The following is a 20,304-nucleotide window of genomic DNA, read 5'->3' on the forward strand; positions in this document are numbered from 1 at the left end:
CAACAATATAAGGTCTGAACTTATCACAAGCAAATACAACTGCTAAGAATTCTTTTTCAGTAGTAGCATAATTTCTCTGAGCACTGTCTAGAGTTTTACTAGCATATTGAATAACATTTAATTTCTTATCAACTCTTTGTCCTAGAACATCACCTACATCATAATCACTAGAATCGCACATAATTTCAAAGGGTAAATTCCAATCAGGTGGCTGAATAATAGGTGCAGAAATTAATGCTTCCTTAAGTATTTCAAATGCTTCTACACAATCATCATTAAAGACAAAAGGGATATCTTTTTGTAATAGATTAGTCAGAGGCCGAGAAATTTTTGAGAAGTCCTTAATGAACCTCCTATAAAAACCGGCATGACCAAGGAAACTTCTTATACCTTTGATGTCCATGGGACACGACATCTTTTCAATAGCATCAACTTTAGCTTTATCAACTTCAATACCTCTTTCAGAAATTTTATGTCCCAAGACAATGCCTTCATTAACCATAAAGTGGCACTTCTCCCAATTCAAGACAAGATTAGTTTCTTCACATCTCTGCAAAACTCGATCAGGGTTGCTCAGGCAATCATCAAAAGAGGATCCATAAACGGAGAAATCATCCATGAAAACCTCACAAATCTTTCACAAAAGTCAGAGAATATAGCCATCATGCATCTTTGAAAGGTAGCAGGTGCATTACATAAACCAAAAGGCATACGTCTATAAGCAAAGGTACCGAAAGGGAAAGTAAAAGTAGTCTTTTCTTGATCATCAGCTGACACAGGTATTTGAGAGAAACCAGAGTAACCATATAGAAAGCAAAAATGTGTATGTTTGGACAATCTTTCTAGCATTTGATCAATGAAAGGCAAAGGGTAAAGATCTTTTTTAGTAGCTTTATTTAATTTGCAAAAATCAATTACCATCCTATAACCTGTAATAATTCTTTGTGGAATAAATTCATCTTTATCATTAGGAACGATGGTAATGCCTCCCTTCTTAGGGACACAATGGACAAGACTTACCCACTGGCTATCAGCAACGGGATAAATTATACCTGCTTCAAGGAGCTTTAATATTTCCTTTCTTACCACTTCTTTCATCTTAGGATTTAGCCGTCATTGATGATCAATAACTGGTTTGGCATCTTTCTGCAAATTTATTCTGTGTTGACATAGTGTGGGACTAATGCCCTTTAGATCATCAAGAGTATATCCAATAGCAGCACGGTGCTTCTTCAGAGTGTTCAATAATTTCTTTTCTTCATGCTCTGAAAGGCTAGCACTAATAATAACAGGATATATCTTCTTTTCATCAAGATAAGCATATTTAAGAGTATCAGGCAATGGTTTAAGCTCAAACACGGATCACCCTTGGGTGGAGGAGGATCCCCTAGGGTTTCAACAGGCAAGTTGTGTTTTAGAATAGGTCCCTGTTTGAAGAATACTTCATCTATTTCCCTTCTTTCATTCATAAACATATCATTTTCATGGTCTAGCAAATATTGTTCTAAAGGATCACTAGGAGGCACAACAATAGAAGCAATACCAATAATTTCATCCTTACTAGGCAATTCCTCATCACGGGGTTGTCTACGAAATTTGGAAAAATTAAACTCATGATACATATCATCCAAACCAATAGTAACAACATCCTTTTCGCTGTCTATCCTAGCATTAACAGTGTTCAAGAAGGGTCTACCAAATATAATGGGACAAAAGCTATCTTGTGGGGAACCAAGAACAAGAAAATCAGCAGGATATTTAACCTTCCCACACAAGACTTCAACATCTCTAACAATCCCAATTGGTGAAATAGTATCTCTATTGGCAAGCTTAATTATACCATCGATATCTTCTATCTCAGCAGGTGCAATATCAAGCATAATTTCTTTATATAAAGAATGAGGTATTGTACTAGCACTAGCACCCATATCACACAAGCCATGATAACAATGATCTCCTATTTTAACAAAATAACAGGCATGCCTACCACAGGTCTATGTTTATCTTTAGCACCAGGTTTAGCAATTCTAGCAGTCTCATCACAGAAGTAAATAATGCCCATCGATATTATCAGCCATGAGATCTTTAACCATAGCAATATTAGGTTCAATTTTAACTTTCTCAGGAGGTTTGTGTGTCCTAATATTACTTTTATTGACTACAGTTTAAGCTTTAGCATGATCCTTTATTCTAACAGGGAAAGGTGGTTTCTCAATATAAGCAGTAGGAACGACAGGATCATTATAAGTGATAGTCTTTTCTTCAACTTTGATAGGTGCAACTACTTTTACTTCAATGGGAGGATTATATTTAAACCACTTCTCCTTAGGGAGATCAACATGAGTAGCAAAGGATTCACAAAAAGAAGCTACTATCTCAGAGTCAAGTCCATATTTAGTGCTAAATTCACGGAAAGCATCGGTATCCATAAAAGATTTAACATAATCAAACTTAGGTGTTATACCTGACTCCTTACCTTCGTCGAGGTCCCAATCTTCAGAGTTGCATTTAGTTCTTTCCAATAAATCCCATTTGAATTCAATAGTCTTCATCATAAAAGAGCCAGTACAAGAAGTATCGAGCATGGAGCGATTATTGAGAGAAAGCCGAGCATAATTTTTTTGAATAATCATTTCTCTTGAGAGCTCATGATTGGGGCATGAATATAACATTGACTTAAGCCTCCCCCAAGCTTGAGAGATGCTTTCTCCTTCGCGAGGCCAAAAATTATATATATAATTACGATCACGATGAACAAGATGCATAGGATAAAACTTCTGATGAAATTCCAATTTCAATCGTTTGTAGTTCCATGATCCCATATCATCACATAGCCTATACCATGTCGATGCATCTCCCTTCAAAGATAAAGGGAATACCTTCTTCTTGATAACATCATCGGGCATACCTGCAAGCTTAAATAATCCACAAACTTCATCCACATAGACTAGGTGTAAATCGGGATGCAATGTTCCATCTCCTGCAAAAGGATTAGCTAGCAGTTTCTCTATCATACCCGAAGGAATTTCAAAGTAAACATTTTCAGTAGGTTCAGTAGGTTGAGGAGCAACTCTTTGCTCTACTGGTCGGGGTGAAGATACCCCGAACAAGCCCCTCAGAGGATTACTCTCCATAGTAACAAGTGACAGTAAATTTCAGCACACTATATAAAATTTTCCTTACCAAAGGCGCTTCACTCCTCGGCAACGGCGCCAGAAAAGAGTCTTGGTGACCCACAAGTATAGGGGATCTATCGTAGTCCTTTCGATAAGTAAGAGTGTCGAACCCAACGAGGAGCAGAAGGAAATGATAAGCGGTTTTCAGCAAGGTATTCTCCGCAAGCACTGAAATTATCGGTAACAGATAGTTTTGTGATAAGGTAATTTGTAACGGGTAACAAGTAACAAGTGTAAATAAAGTGCAGCAAGATGGCCCAATCCTTTTTTTAGCAAAGGACAAGCCTGGACAATTTCTTATATGAAGGAAAACGCTCCCGAGGACACATGGGAATTATCGTCAAGCTAGTTTTCATCACGCTCATATGATTCGCGTTCGTTACTTTGATAATTTGGTATATGGGTGGACCGGTGCTTGGGTGCTGTCCTTACTTGGACAAGCATCCCACTTATGATTAACTCCTATTGCAAGCATCTACGACTACAAAAGAAGTATTAAGGTAAACCTAACCATAGCATGAAACATATGGATCCAAATCAGCCCCTTATGAAGCAACGCATAAACTAGGGTTTAAGCTTCTGTCACTCTAGCAACCCATCATCTACTTATTACTTCCCAATGCCTTCCTCTAGGCCCAAATAATGGTTAAGTGTCATGTAGTCGACGTTCACATAACACCACTAGAGGAAAGACAACATACATCTCATCAAAATATCGAACGAATACCAAATTCACATGACTACTAATAGCAAGACTTCTCCCATGTCCTCAGGAACAAACGTAACTACTCTGAAAGCATATTCATGTTCATAATCAGAGGGGTATTAATGTGCATAATGGATCTGAACATATGATCTTCCACCAAATAAACCAACTAGCATCAACTACAAGGAGTAATCAACACTACTAGCAACCCACAGGTACCAATCTGAGGCTTTGGGACAAAGATTGGATACAAGAGATGAACTAGGGTTTGAGAGGAGATGGTGCTGGTGAAGATGTTGATGGAGATTGACCCTTTCCCGATGAGAGGATCATTGGTGATGACGATGGCGATGATTTCCCCCTCCCGAAGGGAAGTTACCCCGGCAGAACAGCTCTGTCAGAGCCCTAGATTGGTTCCACCAAGGTTCCACCTCGTGGCGGCGGAGTTTCTTCTCGAAAGCTTGCTTATGAATTTCCCTCGGACGAAAGACTTCATATAGCAGAAGATGGGCACCGGAGGCCTGCCAGGGGGCCCACGGGGCAGGGGGACGTGCCCAGGGGGTAGGGCGCGCCTCCCACCCTTGTGGCTAGGGTGTGGCCCCCCTCTGGTAGTTTCTTTGCTTGGTATTTTTTATTAATTCCAAAAATGACTTCCGTGAAGTTTCAGGACTTTTGGAGCTGTGCAGAATAGGTCTCTAATATTTGCTCCTTTTCAAGCCCAGAATCCCAGCTGCCGGCATTCTCCCTCTTCATGTAAACCTTGTAAAATAAGAGAGAATAGGCATAAGTACTGTGACATAACGTGTAATAACAGCCCAAAATGCAATAAATATTGATATAAAAGCATGATGCAAAATGGACGTATTAGGTGTGAATAATAATAATAATGCACGTGCATTGGACTAAGCTGGAATCTGCAGGCATCTAATACAAAGGAGAAGACAAGGTAATATGGGCTCTTGATTAAATCAACAATAATGCATATCAGAGCCACTTCAGCATTTTCATTATGGTCTTCTCCTCTCGACCCCCAAAGAAAAGAAAAGAAATAAAACTATTTACACAGGAAAGCTCCCAAGAAACAAAAGAAGAACAAGAAATCTTTTTGGGTTTCCTTTTAATTATTACTACTACAAGCATGGAAAGTAAACTAGCTAAAAGCTACAACTATTTTTTTGTTTTTTCTTAAGGTTTATTAAACACACAAGAAGAAAGGGAGAAAAAGAAAATAAACTAGCATGGATAGTACAATGAAAAAGTATGAGCACCGACAACTAGAATGATTGTGCGAACATGAATGTAATGTCGGTGAGAAATATGTACTCCCCCAATCTTAGGCTCTTGGCCTAAGTTCGTCTACTGCCACGGCTGGCCTGGCGGATATCCAAAGTTGTAGTTGGGGTCATACTGTGATGTGGCAGCTATTGCCTCATGAGGTGCTGCTTGTAGGCGGGTTGTCTCCGTCCTCCTCTTATACTCGTCCACCTCCTCTCTGGTTATAAAATATCTCCGTTTTGCCTGAAAGTCAAAGAAAGTAGGAGCAGGGAGAGCAACATGGAAAAGGCGACGCCTGTCAAACATTAGTCAGTACTGGAGAGGTTGTTTATTCCTCTCAATAAACTGATCGCGAACCATAGCCTCATATCCTAGATAAGTGGGAGGCAATTCTATATCACTTTCATGTATGGGTATCCCAAGAAAATTAGCTACACGGGTTGCATAAATTCCCCCAAAAAAGCCTCCACTTAAACCATTATTATGAAACCTCCGTGCAACAATAGCCCCCAAATTATGTTGTTTATCTCCTAAAACAGCACTCTTAAGAACACTAAGGTCAGGGACACACATGTGACATGCTTCATCCTTACCATTTATGCACCTACCTATGAAGAGAGCAAAATAATGTATAGCAGGAAAATGAATGCTCCCTATGGTAGCTTGTGTTACATCTCTAGATTCCCCCACTGTAATACTAGCGAGAAAATCTCTAAACTCATATTTGCGAGGTTCACTAATGCTACCCCATTATGGAAGTTTGCAGGCAGTACTAAAATCCTCTAAGTCCATAGTATAAGATTGGCCGTAGATATCAAATAGGACAGTGTGAGAATTACGCGAAGATGAAATTTTGAACCTTCTCACAAAGGAATTAGTTAGGTGATAGTATTGAGGGCACTTATCTTGCACGAAGCCCTCGAGTTCAGCATTAAGCACATATGTGTCCAATTCTTCCTTAATTCCTGCTTGGACCATGAAATCTTCTGATGGCCATTCACAAGGCCGCACTTGAGCTTCTCTTGGTGGTTCATCGTCCGCATCACGTATTGCGGGCATGGGTCCTTGCTTCCTTGAAGAACCACCTTGATACATTTTCCTAAACATATTTCTTCCTCTGAAAAATTTCTGAAAATTTTAGTAACTTAAAATAAAAGTGAACCAAACTCAATAAATTTGATAGCAACTACTCCCAGAAGTGCCTAGAGACTATATCATGCATTAGAACTACTTGGGACCATATAAATTTGCCATGCAAGCTCAAGAACAGGGTCACCTAGGCAGCAAAAATTTGCAATGAATAAAGCACTACAACAAAAAATAATTGGACCATTGTAGGATTCACATACCGAAGAACAATCTCCCAAAGTAGTTTTGTGAGTGGAGCTTTGAGCAAGGAGATCGAAAATCGCAGCAAGATGAGCAAGAACTCGTGCTTGAGCTGGTTGGTGTTTTGTTTGGGAGGAAGAAGGAGTGTGTGGTGGCTGGAATAAGTGGAGGGGAGCCACCATGGGCCCATGAGGCAGGGGGCGCACTCTGGACCCTCGTGGCCAGGTGCTTGCTCCCCCTGACGTGTTCTCAGTGCCAGATATTCTCAAATATTCCAGAAAAAATCATATTTCATTTTCGGGGCATTTGGAGAACTTTTATTTTCAGGGTATTTTTTATTGCACGGATAATTCAGAAAACAGACAGAAAATACTATTTTTTGCTTTATTTAATCTAAATAACAGAAAGTAAAAGAAGGGTACAGAAGGTTGTGCTTTCTAACTTCATCCATCTCATGGTCATCAAAAGAATCCACTAACAAGGTTGATCAAGTCTTGTTAACAAACTCATTCCGAATAACATGGAACCGGAGAAATTTCGAATAACACTATGTTACCTCAACGGGGATATGCACATCCCCAACAATAAGAATATCATATCTCTTTTTGACAGTAGGTAGAGGAAATTCAAAACCTCCAATAATAATCGATGGAATTTTTCCAATAGAATTGATACTGTGCGACTTGAGGTTGTTTCCTCAGAAAGTGTACTGTATGCTCATTACCATTAACATGAAAAGTGACATTGCCTTTGTTGCAATAAATAACAGCCCCTGCAATATTCAAAAAGGGTCTACCAAGGATAATCGACATACTATCGTCCTCGGGAATATCAAGAATAACAAAGTTCGTTAAAATAGTAATGTTTGCAACCACAAAAGGCACATCCTCACAAATACCGACAGGTATAGCAGTTGATTTATCGGCCATTTGCAAAGATATTTCACTAGGTGTCAACTTATTCAAATCAAGTCTACGATATAAAGAGAGAGGCATAACACTAACACCGGCTCCAAGATCAATAAAGTAGTTTTAACATAGTTTCTTTTAATGGAGCAAGGTATAGTGGGTACTCCTGGATCTCCAAGTTTATTAGGTATTCCACCCTTAAAGGTATAATTAGCAAGCATGGTGGAAATTTCAGCTTCCGGTATCTTTCTCTTATTTGTAACAATATCCTTCATACACTTAGCATAAGGATTCATTTTAAGCATATCAGTCAAACGCATACGCAAAAAGATAGGTCTAATCATTTCAGCAAAGCACTCAAAATCCTCATCATCCTTTTTCTTGGATGGTTTTGGAGGGAAATGCATGGGTTTCTGAACCCATGGTTCTCTTTCCTTACCGTGCTTCCTAGCAACAAAGTCTCTCTTATCATAACGTTGATTCTTTGATTGTGGGTCATCAAGATCAACAGCAGGTTCAATCTCTACATCATTATTATTGCTAGGTTCAGCATCAACATGAACATTATCATTAACATTATCACTAGGTTCGTGTTCATCACCAGATTGTGTTTCAGCATCAGAGATTGAAATATTATTGGGATTTTCAGGTGTGTCTACAACAGGTTCACTAGAAGCATGCAAAGTCCTATCATTTTTCTTTTTCTTCTTCTTAGAAGGACTAGGTGCTTCAACATTAATTTTCTGAGAATCTTGCTCAATTCTCTTAGGGTGGCCCTCAGGATACAAAGGTTCCTGAGTCATTTTACCGCCTCTAGTCATAACTCTAATAGCATAATCATTCTTCTTACTATGTAATTCATTGAGCAATTCATTTTGAGCCTTAAGTACTTGTTCTACTTGAGTGGTAATCATTGAAGCATGTTTACTAATGAGTTTCAGTTCACCTTTAATACTAGCCATATAATCACCCAATTGTTCAATCATATAAGCATTGTGTTTCAGTTGTCTACCAAAATATGCATTAAAATCTTCTTGCTTAACCATAAAGTTATCAAACTCATCCGAACATTGGCTAGCAAACTTAGCAGGAGGGATTTCAGCTTTATCATATCTATAGAGAGAGTTTACCTTTACTACCTGTGTCGGGTTATCAAGACCGTGTGTTTCTTCAATAGGTGATGAATTAAGACCATGTATTTCTTCAACAGGAGGTAAATTCTTAACATCTTCAGCTTTCATACCATTTTCCTTCATAGATTACTTTGCCTCTTGCATATCTTCAGGACTGAGAAATAGAATACCCCTTTTATTCGGAGTTGGCTTAGGAGTTGGTTCAGGAAGTGTCCAATTATTTTCATTGGTCAACATATTATCCAATAGAATTTCAGCTTGATCAACAGTTCTTTCCCTGGAAACACAACCAGCACAACTATCCAGGTGGTCTCTGGAAGCATCAGTTAGTCCGTTATGAAAGATATCAAGTATTTCATTTTTCTTGAGAGGATGATCAGGCAAAGCATTAAGTAATTGGAGAAGCCTCCCCCAAGCTTGTGGGAGACTCTCTTCTTCAATTTGCACAAAATTATATATTTCCCTTAAGGCAGCTTGTTTCTTATGAGCGGGGAAATATTTAGCAGAGAAGTAATAAATCATATCCTGGGGACTACGCACACAACCAGGATCAAGAGAATTAAACCATATCTTAGCATCACCCTCTGATGAGAACAGAAATAATTTAAGGATATAGTAGCAGCGAGTTTTCTCATCATTAGTGAATAGGGTGGCTATATCATTTAGTTTAGTAAGATGTGCCACAACAGTTTCAGATTCATAGCCATAGAAAGGATCAGATTCAATCAAAGTAATTATCTCAGCGTCAACAGAGAAATCATAATCCTTATCAGTAATAAAGATAGGTGAAGTAGCAAAAGCAGGGTCATATTTCATTCTAGCATTCAGAGATTTTTTCTTTCAACTTAGCTAATAATTTCTTAAGATCACTTCTATCATTGCAAGCAAGAAAGTCTCTAGTAGTTTCTTCATCCATAACATAACCGTCAGGCACAACAGGCAATTCATATCTAGGGGGAGAATCTTCATCATCACTTTCATAAATATTATCGGTTTCAATAATTACATTCTCTCTAGCCCTAGCAAGCTATTCATCAAGAAATTCACCAAGTGGCACAGTAGTATCAAGCATAGAAGTAGTTTCATCATAAGTATCATGCATAGCAGAAGTGGCATGATACGTCTTCGTTGTATCTACTTTTCCAAACACTTTTGCCCTTGTTTTGGACTCTAACTTGCATGATTTGAATGGAACTAACCCGGACTGACGCTGTTTTCAGCACACTTTCCATGGTGTTATTTATGTGTAGAAACAAAAGTTCTCGGAATGACCTGAAACTCCACAGAACATCTTTTTGGAAAATATAAAAAATACTGGAAGAAAAATCCACATCAGGGGGCCCACACCCTATCCATGAGGGTGGGGGCGCGCCTGCCCCCCCTGGGCGCGCCCCCTACCTCGTGGGCCCCCTGACGCTCCACCGACCTCAACTCCAACTCCATATATTCACTTTTGGGGAGAAAAAAATCAGAGAGAAGGATTCATCACGTTTTACGATACGGAGCTGCCGCCAAGCCCTAAAACCTCTCGGGAGGGCTGATCTGGAGTCCGTTCGGGGCTCCGGAGAGGGGGATTCGTTGCCGTCGTCATCATCAACCATCCTCCATCACCAATTTCATGATGCTCACCACCGTGTGTGAGTAATTCCATCGTAGGCTTGCTGGACGGTGATGGGTTGGATGAGATCTATCATGTAATCGAGTTAGTTTTGTTAGGGTTTGATCCCTAGTATCCACTATGTTCTGAGATTGATGTTGCTATGACTTTGCTATGCTTAATGCTTGTCACTAGGGCCCGAGTGCCATGATTTCAGATGTGAACCTATTATGTTTTCATGAATATATGTGAGTTCTTGATCCTATCTTGCAAGTCTATAGTCACCTACTATGTGTTATGATCCGGCAACCCCGAAGTGACAATAATCGGGACAACTCCCGGTGATGACCGTAGTTTGGGGGGTTCATGTATTCACTATTGTTAATGCTTTGTTCCGGTACTCTATTAAAAGGAGGCCTTAATATCCCTTAGTTTCCATTAGGACCCTGCTGCCACGGGAGGGTAGGACAAAAGATGTCATGCAAATTCTTTTCCATAAGCACGTATGACTATATTCGGAATACCTGCCTACATTACATTGATGAACTGGAGCTAGTTTTGTGTCACCCTATGTTATGACTGTTACATGATGAACCGCATCCGGCATAATTCTCCATCATTGATCCAATGCCTACGAGCTTTTCACATACTGTTCTTCGCTTATTTACTTTTCCGTTGCTACTGTAACAATCACTACAAAACCCAAAAATAATACTATTGCTTCTGTTACCGTTACTTCCATATTACTTTGCTACTAAATACTTTGCTGCAAATACTAAGTTATCCAGGTGTGGTTGAATTGACAACTCAACTGCTAATACTTGAGAATATTCTTTGGCTCCCCTTGTGTCGAATCAACAAATTTGGGTTGAATACTTTACCCTCGAAAACTGTTGCGATCCCCTATACTTGTGGGTTATCAAGACTATTTTCCGGCGCCATTGCCGGGGAGCATAGCTCTATTCTTTGAGTCACTTGGGATTTATATCTGCTGGTCACTATGAAGAACTTGAAAGACGCTAAAATAACAATTTATCCCTCAACTACGAGGGGAGGTAAGGAACTGCCATGTAGCTCTTCACTTGATTCACCTTCTGTTTTGAGTAAGCTTGCGACACCTAAACTTGTTTCTGCTATTCGTTCTGATATGTCGCATGTTATTGATGATGCCACTTCTGCTATGCATGATACTTATGATGAAACTGCTTCTATACTTGATACTACTGTGCCACTTGGTGAATTTCTTGATGAACAACTTGCTAGGGCTAGGGAGAATGAAATTATTTATAATATTGAAGAAAGTGATGATGAAGATTCTCCCCCTAATAATTATGAATTGCCTGTTATTCCTGAGGGTTATGTTTTGGAAAAAGAAGCTGCTATAGCTATTTGAGCTTGCAAAGATAGATACGAGCTCAAGAGGTTATTAGCTAAATGGAAGCAGCAATCTCTTAATTCTAGAATGAAACCTGATCCTGCTTTTTCTACTTCACATATCTGTGTTACTGATAAGGATTATGAATTCTCTGTTGATCCTGATGTAATTACTTTGGTTGAATCTGATCCTTTTCATGGCTATGAATCTGAAACTGTTGTGGCACATCTTACTAAATTAAATGATATAGCCACCCTGTTTACTAATGATGAGAAATCTCACTACCTTTATATCCTTAAAATATTTCCGTTCTCATTAAAGGGTGATGCTAAGATCTGGTTTAATTCTCTTGATCCTGGTTGTGTGCGTAGTCCCCAGGATATGATTTATTACTTCTCTGCTAAATATTTCCCTGCTCATAAGAAACAAGCTGCTTTAAGGGATATAGACAATTTTGTGCAAATTGAAGAATTGAGTCTCCCACAAGCTTGGGGGAGGCTTCTCAAATTACTTAATGCTTTGCCTGGTCATCCTCTTAAGAAAAATTGAAATACTTGATATCTTTTATAATGGACTAACCGATGCTTCCAGAGATTACCTGGATAGTTGTGTTGGTTCTGTTTTCAGGGAAAGAACACCGGATGAAGCTGAAATTCTATTAAATAATATGTTGACAAATGAAAATAATTGGACACTTCCTGAGCCAGCTCCTGAGCCAATTCCTGAGCCTATTCCTATATCAACTCCGAAGAAAAGAGGTGTTCTATTCCTCAGTCTAGAAGATATGCAAGAGGCAAAGAAATCTATGAAAGAAAAGGGTATTAAAGTTGAAGATTTTAAGAATTTACCTCCTATTGAAGAAATACATGGTCTTAATTTACCGCCCGTTGAAGAAACATATGATCTTAATTCATCACTTATTGAAGAAACTCATGGTCTTGATAACCCGACACAGGTAGTAAAGGTAAATTCTCTCTATAGATTTGATGAAGGTGATATTCCTCACTATAAGTCTTCTAGACAATGCTTAGAAGAGTTTGATAATTTTATTGTCAAACAAGAAACTGTAATGCTTATTTTGGTAGACAATTGAAATACAATTCAAATATGCTTGAGCACTTGGGTGATTATATGTCTAGAGTTAAAGGTGAACTTAAACTCATTAGTAAACATGCTTCTATGGTTACAACTCAAGTAAAACAAGTACTTAAAGCTCAGAATGATTTGCTCAATAAATTGAATAGTAAGAAAAATGATTATGCTGTTAGAGTGGCTACTAGAACTTGTAGGATGACTCAGGAACCATTGTATCCTGAAGGCCACCCTAAGAGAATTGAGCAAGATTCTCAGAGAAATAATATAGATGCACCTAGTCCTTCTAAAAAGAAGAAAAAGAAAAATGATAGGACTTTGCATGCTTCTAGTGAACCTATTGCTGAACCACCTGAGAATCCAAATGATATCTCTATTTCTGATGCCGAAACACAATCTGGTAATGAACATGAACCTAATGAAAATGTCAATAATGATGGTCATGATGATGCTCAACCTAGTAATGACAATGATGTAGAAATTGAACCTGCTGTTGATCTTGATAACCCACAATCAAAGAATCAACGTTATTGTAACACCCCCAGTGTCTTGCTACAGTAACCCTCTGTGATTAAACTAATCATTTTTCCAAACAGTGCTTAATCACCTTTGTTCGATATCCCATTTGAAATTCCAGTCAATTCAAATTCAAGTGAAGTTTGAAGTAGCTCAAAAGTTGCTGGAAAAATGTTCATCATTTGTCAAAAAATCCATAACAATTATTTGTGAAGGAATACAACATCACTTTTGTGCAAAGATGAGCATTAGCAATTATAACAGCACCAATTCAGCTTTTTTTAATGTTATCCTATTTATGAAAATTACCAAATGAATTCTTATGGTCTCCAAAATAATTGTGGCACTGTCTAAGATCACACGGAATAAAAAGGAGTACTTCCCATATTTTTTTTCTAAGTAAATAGCATGCCCAATATTTACTTACCCATCTCTGTTTAAAAAGAAACAGAAATCAAAGAAAAGAAAAAGAAGGAGAGAGCCCCTTGTCCCTTGGGCCTCAGCCCAGCCGCGCCAGCCCATTAGCCCACCCCTCACTCGGTCGGCCGTCCTGTTCCACAGGCGCGTCGCTACAGGGGCGAGGCTCCCATCGAACCACCTCGCCAGCGACGCTCCGGCGATGGGGATAAGGCCTCGAGATGCCTCGACTTCGCCCCCCCTCACCTACCCCCACTCACCCTCCCTGCGCCTCTCCTCTCCCCTCCTTAGATCCGCCGCGATGCGCTCGCCCGAGCGGGCTCGTCGTCGTTGCCTCGTCGTGCGCATGGCCACCGGTCATCGTTGGTCGTTCTGCGATGTCCAGAAGCACGCAACCTTCGTCTTCTTCTTCCTCACCATCGGATCGAAGCCCAGAAGCACCGCCAACGCCGTCTTCTTCTTCCCCTCCGTCCGCTTCGGTCGCCGGCCCTCTCCGTCGACTCTGACCGCCTCTGCGCTTCTAAGCCCTCAACGGCCCTCCATGTGCCTCCACGGTGAGCACCGCGTTCCAAATTCCCCTTCTCCTCTTCGATTTGGACGCCGTAGGCCACCATAACCGTCGTGCTTGAACCCCCCCCCCCCCCCCCCGTGGAGTGTGTACGCGTACGTGCGGCTGCTGCTCCTGCGCTGCTGCTGTACGCGCGCGCCTGCGTGTAGCTTCGCCGCGGCCTGCTGCTGCCGCGATGACCGCCGCGGCCCGTTGCTCCTCCCGCACTACTGCCGACGCCCGCGTGCACTGCCGCCCTGGTCGTGACCGCTCGCCGCTGCCTACTGCGCCTCACTGCTCGCGTGTCGCCGCTTGCCGCACCCGGCCGAACCCCGCGTGCGCCTGCCCACGCTCTTGCCGCGCCCCGTCTTTCCTTGCGCCCGTGCGTGGCCTCGCAATCGCCTAATGCTGCTCGCAGCGCGGCTTCCCGTTGATGCACCTGCTGCTGCATCCTACAGTTCCTACTAATGCCGCTGCTTTCTATACTCTGTACTTCTAGCTACTGTAGCTACTAGCTAGCTTTTCTAATTTCACACCGTGTAACCCCCTGGACAGCCTCTAAACTCTGGCTAAACGACTACTAACAGGACTAAAACAATTATGGGGAGGTAGTACACTTGACATGGTCCAAATGTTTGCATTGGACCAAATCCATTTGATGCATGGATTAAATCCAATGAAAATCACAAAGTTCTATGTTCTGTTAATAGAAAAGCCAAAAACAGCTTTAATTTCATAGCTACTTCAGAGCTGTTGATGATCAAGCAAATGCACTCTAACAGAGATGAAAGTGCTACTATCTTGTAGATCACAGAAAAATGCTTAAAATTGATATAAGGCACAAAATCATAGGAGGTACATATCCATAGTTGTAGTCTTTTGAAAACAGCTAGAAGATGTTTAAAACTGGCGAATTCTCAGACTTAGCAGAATTTGAGGGATTTTCAGGATTTTGCTTAAAACTTTAGAAATTCATATAAAATAATTCGTAACTCAGATTAAAATACTTTGTACATGAAAGTTGCTCAGAACGACGAGACGAATCCGAATACGCCCTTCGTTCGTCTATCACACGTCCCTAGCATAGCGAACGTTGAACTTTTCCCCTCCGGTTCGTTTGTCTGACAAATGTCCGGAACCGGGAAAACTTTCCCGGATGTTATCCTCCTTCGTCAGTATCGCCTAGCGCTGCGTTAGAACACCTCTAGCACCGCTTATTGTCTTGTTATGCTTATGTTTGCGTGTATTTACTGTTTCTCCCCCCTCTTCTTCTCCGGTAGACCTCTAGACCGCTGTTGATGCCCCTGTGATTGACTACGTCGATGACAACCCCTCCTTGCTAGAGCAACCAGGCAAGCCCCCCCTTTGATCATCCCGATATCGCCCATTCCATGCTCTCGTGCTTGCATTAGATTTTGCTACTGTTATTGTTTGCTCCTATTCTGATGCATAGCCTGCTTTTGTATCTGCGGTTGTACCTTACCTACTTATCCTAAACTGCTTAGTATAGGTTGGTTAGTGATACATCAGTGACCCCCACCTTGTCCTTGTTGCCCCTGCTTCATCATTGAAGACCCGATCAACGGGATCGAAGACCAGGCCCCGGCACCGCACATCACTTTCCCCTTAGTTGCTCGACACTACTAGGTTACTATCGAGTGTCGAGGGTGAAACCTCTACAACACTTCTGATGTTAGCCTGTAGTGTAGCTATTTGGTCGTGGTCATCGAGGGTGATTTCCTCCTTAACCACTTCCGATACGACTCTATCGTGCAACCCCTCAAGTGTGAACCTCGAGGGTGGATCCTCTTATGTTCACCTTGATGATTACATCTAGGGGAATTCATCGGGGTGATTCCTCGGGTTTTCCCCTTGATGTTTGGACACACGGATACTTGTACTTTACCACTGTTACTTGGAAAGACGGGTCGACCCTGAGGGGTACCCGCGCGAGCTTAATTGCGAGTGATGTGGAGTCGGGCGGACCTGAAAGGTGCCCGCGAGATAATTACGAGGCGTGGCCGGGCATTCCTAGCCCTTGTCGTAAGTCCTCGAGACGGGGCAACGGGGTCACATCTTTCGTGAGTCTCTGCTTGTTACCGCGCGTTCCTAATCCACTACGATTTGGATATTTGATCCGAGGGGCCTCTGGCCCGATAGCACTAACCATCACGTGGGCATAGTATTGGCATTTTGCGTCGTATGCATCAGCCGAAGCTTAATAGACATCAGCGTCTGAGCGGCGCGCGCCGGGTTGGACTGCGTAAGCGCCTGCCTTGTTGAAGGAGGTAGCTAGGTCTGCTCACCGGCCGCGTACGCAACGTGCAGGAGTTCCCGGGGAGATGGCCCATGACCCCTGGGGGCATAGGTTTAGTCCAGCGTGCTGGCCTCTCTATTAAGCCTAGGTCGGGTTGCGGCGTATTGTTTGGCCGAGGCCGGGCATGACCCAGGAAAGTGTGTCCGGCCGGAGTTAAGCGAGCATGGTGGGTAAGTTGGTGCACCCCTGCAGGGAAGAAAACATCTATCGATAGCCTGTCCTACGATAACGGACACTTGGAGTTGTATCCCGATCGATACAACTAGAACTGGATACTTGTGATGAGAACTGGATGGTGATGAGCATTGGATTGTGATGATAACTGGATAGTATGGCTCTGGGATGCCTTTCTCGCAGGGGGTCGAGAAAGGATCTCTGGCCGAGGTTGATAACACTACTACTACTTTACTTTATGCTACTCTACTCCCTCCAGTTGCTGCAAGATGGTGGTTTCCAGAAGATGCTAGTCTTCGATAGGTTTAGGCCTTCTCTTTATTCTTGCATTTCTGCAGCCCAGTCCACATATACAGCCTTCCTTTGATAATGTTGCATATGTAGTGTAGATTCTTGCTTGCGAGTACTTTGGATGAGTACCCACGGTTGCTTTGCTCCCCCTTTTCCCCCTTTCTTCTTCTTTTCGGTTGATGCAACCAGATGTCGGAGCCCAGGAGCCAGATGCCACCGCCGATGCCTACTACTACATTGGAGGCCGCCGACGACCAGGAGTAGTTAGGAGGCTCCCAAGCAGGAGGCCTTGCCTTTTCGATCGTAGTTGCTTTTGTGCTAGCCTTCTTAAGACAAACTTGTCTAACTCATGTCTGTACTCAGATATTGTTGCTTCCGCCGACTCTTGTGTTTTCGAGCTTATGTATTCGAGCCCTCGAGGCCCCTGGCTTGTAATATAAAGCTTGTATTATTTTAATTTGTGTCTAGAGTTGTGTTGTGATATCTTCCCGTGAGTCCTTGATCTTGATCGTACACATTTGCGTGCATGATTAGTGTACGATTGAATCGAGGGCGTCACAGTTATGATAAGCGAGACTTTGTTGCTAGGAAACATGGTAAAGAAAGAGAACCATGGGTTCAGAAACCCATGCCTTTTCCTCCCAAACCATCCAAAAAAAGGATGATGAGGATTTTGAGCGCTTTGCTGAAATGATTAGACCTATCTTTTTGCGTATGCGATTAACTGATATGCTCAAAACGAATCCTTATGCTAAGTATATGAAAGAAATTGTTACTAATAAAAGGAAGATACCGGAAGCTGAAATTTCCATCATGCTTGCTAATTATACTTTTAAGGGTGGAATACCAAAGAAATTTGGAGATCCAGGAGTACCAACTATACCATGCTCCATTAAAAGAAACTATGTTAAAACTGCTTTATGTGATCTTGGAGCCGGTGTTAGTGTTATGCCTCTCTCTTTATATCGTAGACTTGATTTGAATAAGTTGACACCTACTGAAATATCTTTGTAAATGGCTGATAAATCAACTGCTATACCTGTCAGTATTTGTGAGGATGTGCCTGTTGTAGTTGCAAACGTTACTATTTTAACGGACTTTGTTATTCTTGATATTCCCGAGGACAATAGTATGTCTATTATTCTTGGAAGACCTTTTTTGAATACTGCAGGGGATGTTCTTGATTGCAACAAAGGCAATGTCACTTTTCATGTTAATGGTAATGAGCATATGGTACACTTTCCGAGAAAACAACCTCAAGTTCACAGTATCAATTCTATTGGAAAGATTCCATCGATTATTATTGGAGCTTTTGAATTTCCTCTTCCTACTGTCAAGAAGAAATATGATATTCTTATTATTGGGGATGTGCATATCCCCGTTGAGGTAACATAGTGTTATTCGAAATTTCTCCGGTTCCATGTTATTCGGAATGAGTTTGTTAACAAGACCCGATCAATCTTGTTAGTGGATTCCTTTTGATGAGCATGAGATGGATGAAATTAGAAGGCACAACCTTCTGTACCGTCTTTTTACTTTCTGTTATTTAGATGAAATAAAGTAAAAATAGTATTTTCTTGTCTGTTTTCTGATTTATCCGTGCAGTATAAAAATACCCCGAAAATAAAAGTTCTTCAAATGCCCTAAAATTGAAATATGATTTTTTCTGAAATATTTGAGAATATCTGGAACTGAGAACACAGCAGGGGGAGCTGGCACCTGTCCACGAGGGTGGAGGGCGCGCCCTACCCCTGGGCGCGCCCCCTGCCTCGTGGGCCCACGATGGCCCCCCTCCAGTTATTCCTGCACCCACACACTTCTTCTTCCTCCCAAAAAATCACTATCCAGCTCAAGCACGAGTTCTAGCTCACTTTGCTGCGATTTTCGATCTCCTTGCTCAAAGCACCTCTCACAAAACTACTTGGGGGGATTGTTCCTTGGTATGTGACTCCTCCATTGGTCCAATTAGTTTTAGTTCTAATGCATGATATAGGCTCTAGGCACTTGTAGGAGTAGTTGCGATCAATTTTGTTGAGCTTGGTTCACTTTTATTTGAAGTTACTAAAAATTTCAGAAATTTTTCAGAGGAAGAAATATGCTTAGGAAAATGTACCAAGGTGGTTCTTCAAGGAAGCAAGGACCCAGGCTTGCAATTGGTGATGCAGACGAGGAGCCACCAAGGGACGCTCCAGTGTGGCCTTGTGAATGGCCTTCAGAAAACTTTATGGATCGAGCGGGAATCAAGGAAGAATTTAACGCATATTTGCGTAACGCTGATCTTGTGAGCTTCGAGGCAGAAAAATGCTGCCAGTACCACTATCTCACTAGTTCCTTTGTGAGGAGGTTTGAATTTTCATCTTCACGTAATTCTCCAACTGTCCTGTTTGATCTTTATGAAAAATCTTATACGATGGACTTAGAGGATTTTACCACTGCTTGCAAACTTCCACAATGGGGTAGTGCTAGTGAACCTCGCAAATCTGAATTTAGAAAATTTCTTGCTAGTATAACTGTGGGGGAATCTAGAGATATAGCACAAGCTACCATAGGGAGCATTCATTTTCCTGCTATACATTATTTTGCTCTCTTCATAGGTAGGTGCATAAATGGTAAACATGAAGCATGTCATATGTGTGTCCCTGACCTCAGTATTTTTAGGAGTGCTGTGTTAGGAGACAAATCTTATAATTTGGGAGCCATTGTTGCACGTAGGTTGCATAATAGTAGATTTAATGGAGATTTCTTCGGAGGAATTTATGCAACCCGCTTAGCTGATTTTCTTGGTGTAACCATACGTAATGATGATATTGAATTGCCTCCCGCTTACCTAGACTTTAATGCTATGGTTCACCACCAGTTTGTTGAGAGGAATGAATCACCTCTCTAGTATCGCTTAATCTTTGACAGACGTCGTGCTGTCCGTATTACTCTCCCTGTTCCTGCCTTCTTTGATTATCAGGCAAAAACAAGATATGTTATTACTAGAGAGGAGGCAGATGAGTACGAAAGAAGGGCGGAGGCAGCTCGCCGCCACGCTGCAGCTCAGGAGGCGATAGCCGCTGCATCGCAGTACAACCCCGGCTACACCTATGGATATCCGCCAGGCCATCCGTGGCAATAAACCAACTTAGGCCAAAATCCTAAGCTTGGGGGAGTATGTATTTCCCACCGACATTACATTTATGTTCACACACACTCATTGCTAGATGTCGGTGCTCATACTCTTTCACTGTAATATACATGCTAGTTTATTTTATTTTTTCTTGCTTTCTTCTTGTGTGCTTGTTAAATCTTAAGAAAAAATTAGTAATAGCTTCTAGCTAGTTTACTTTCTTGCTGTAGTAGTAATAATTAAAAAGAAAGCCCAAAAATAATTCCCGTTCTTCTTTTGCTTGTTGGGAGCTTTCCCATGTAAATAGTTTTATTTCTTTTCTTTTCTTTGGGGGTCGAT

The sequence above is a fragment of the Triticum aestivum genome, chromosome 7A, assembly GCF_018294505.1.
Source record: "Triticum aestivum cultivar Chinese Spring chromosome 7A, IWGSC CS RefSeq v2.1, whole genome shotgun sequence".
NCBI classification, from domain to species: Eukaryota; Viridiplantae; Streptophyta; class Magnoliopsida; order Poales; family Poaceae; genus Triticum; species Triticum aestivum.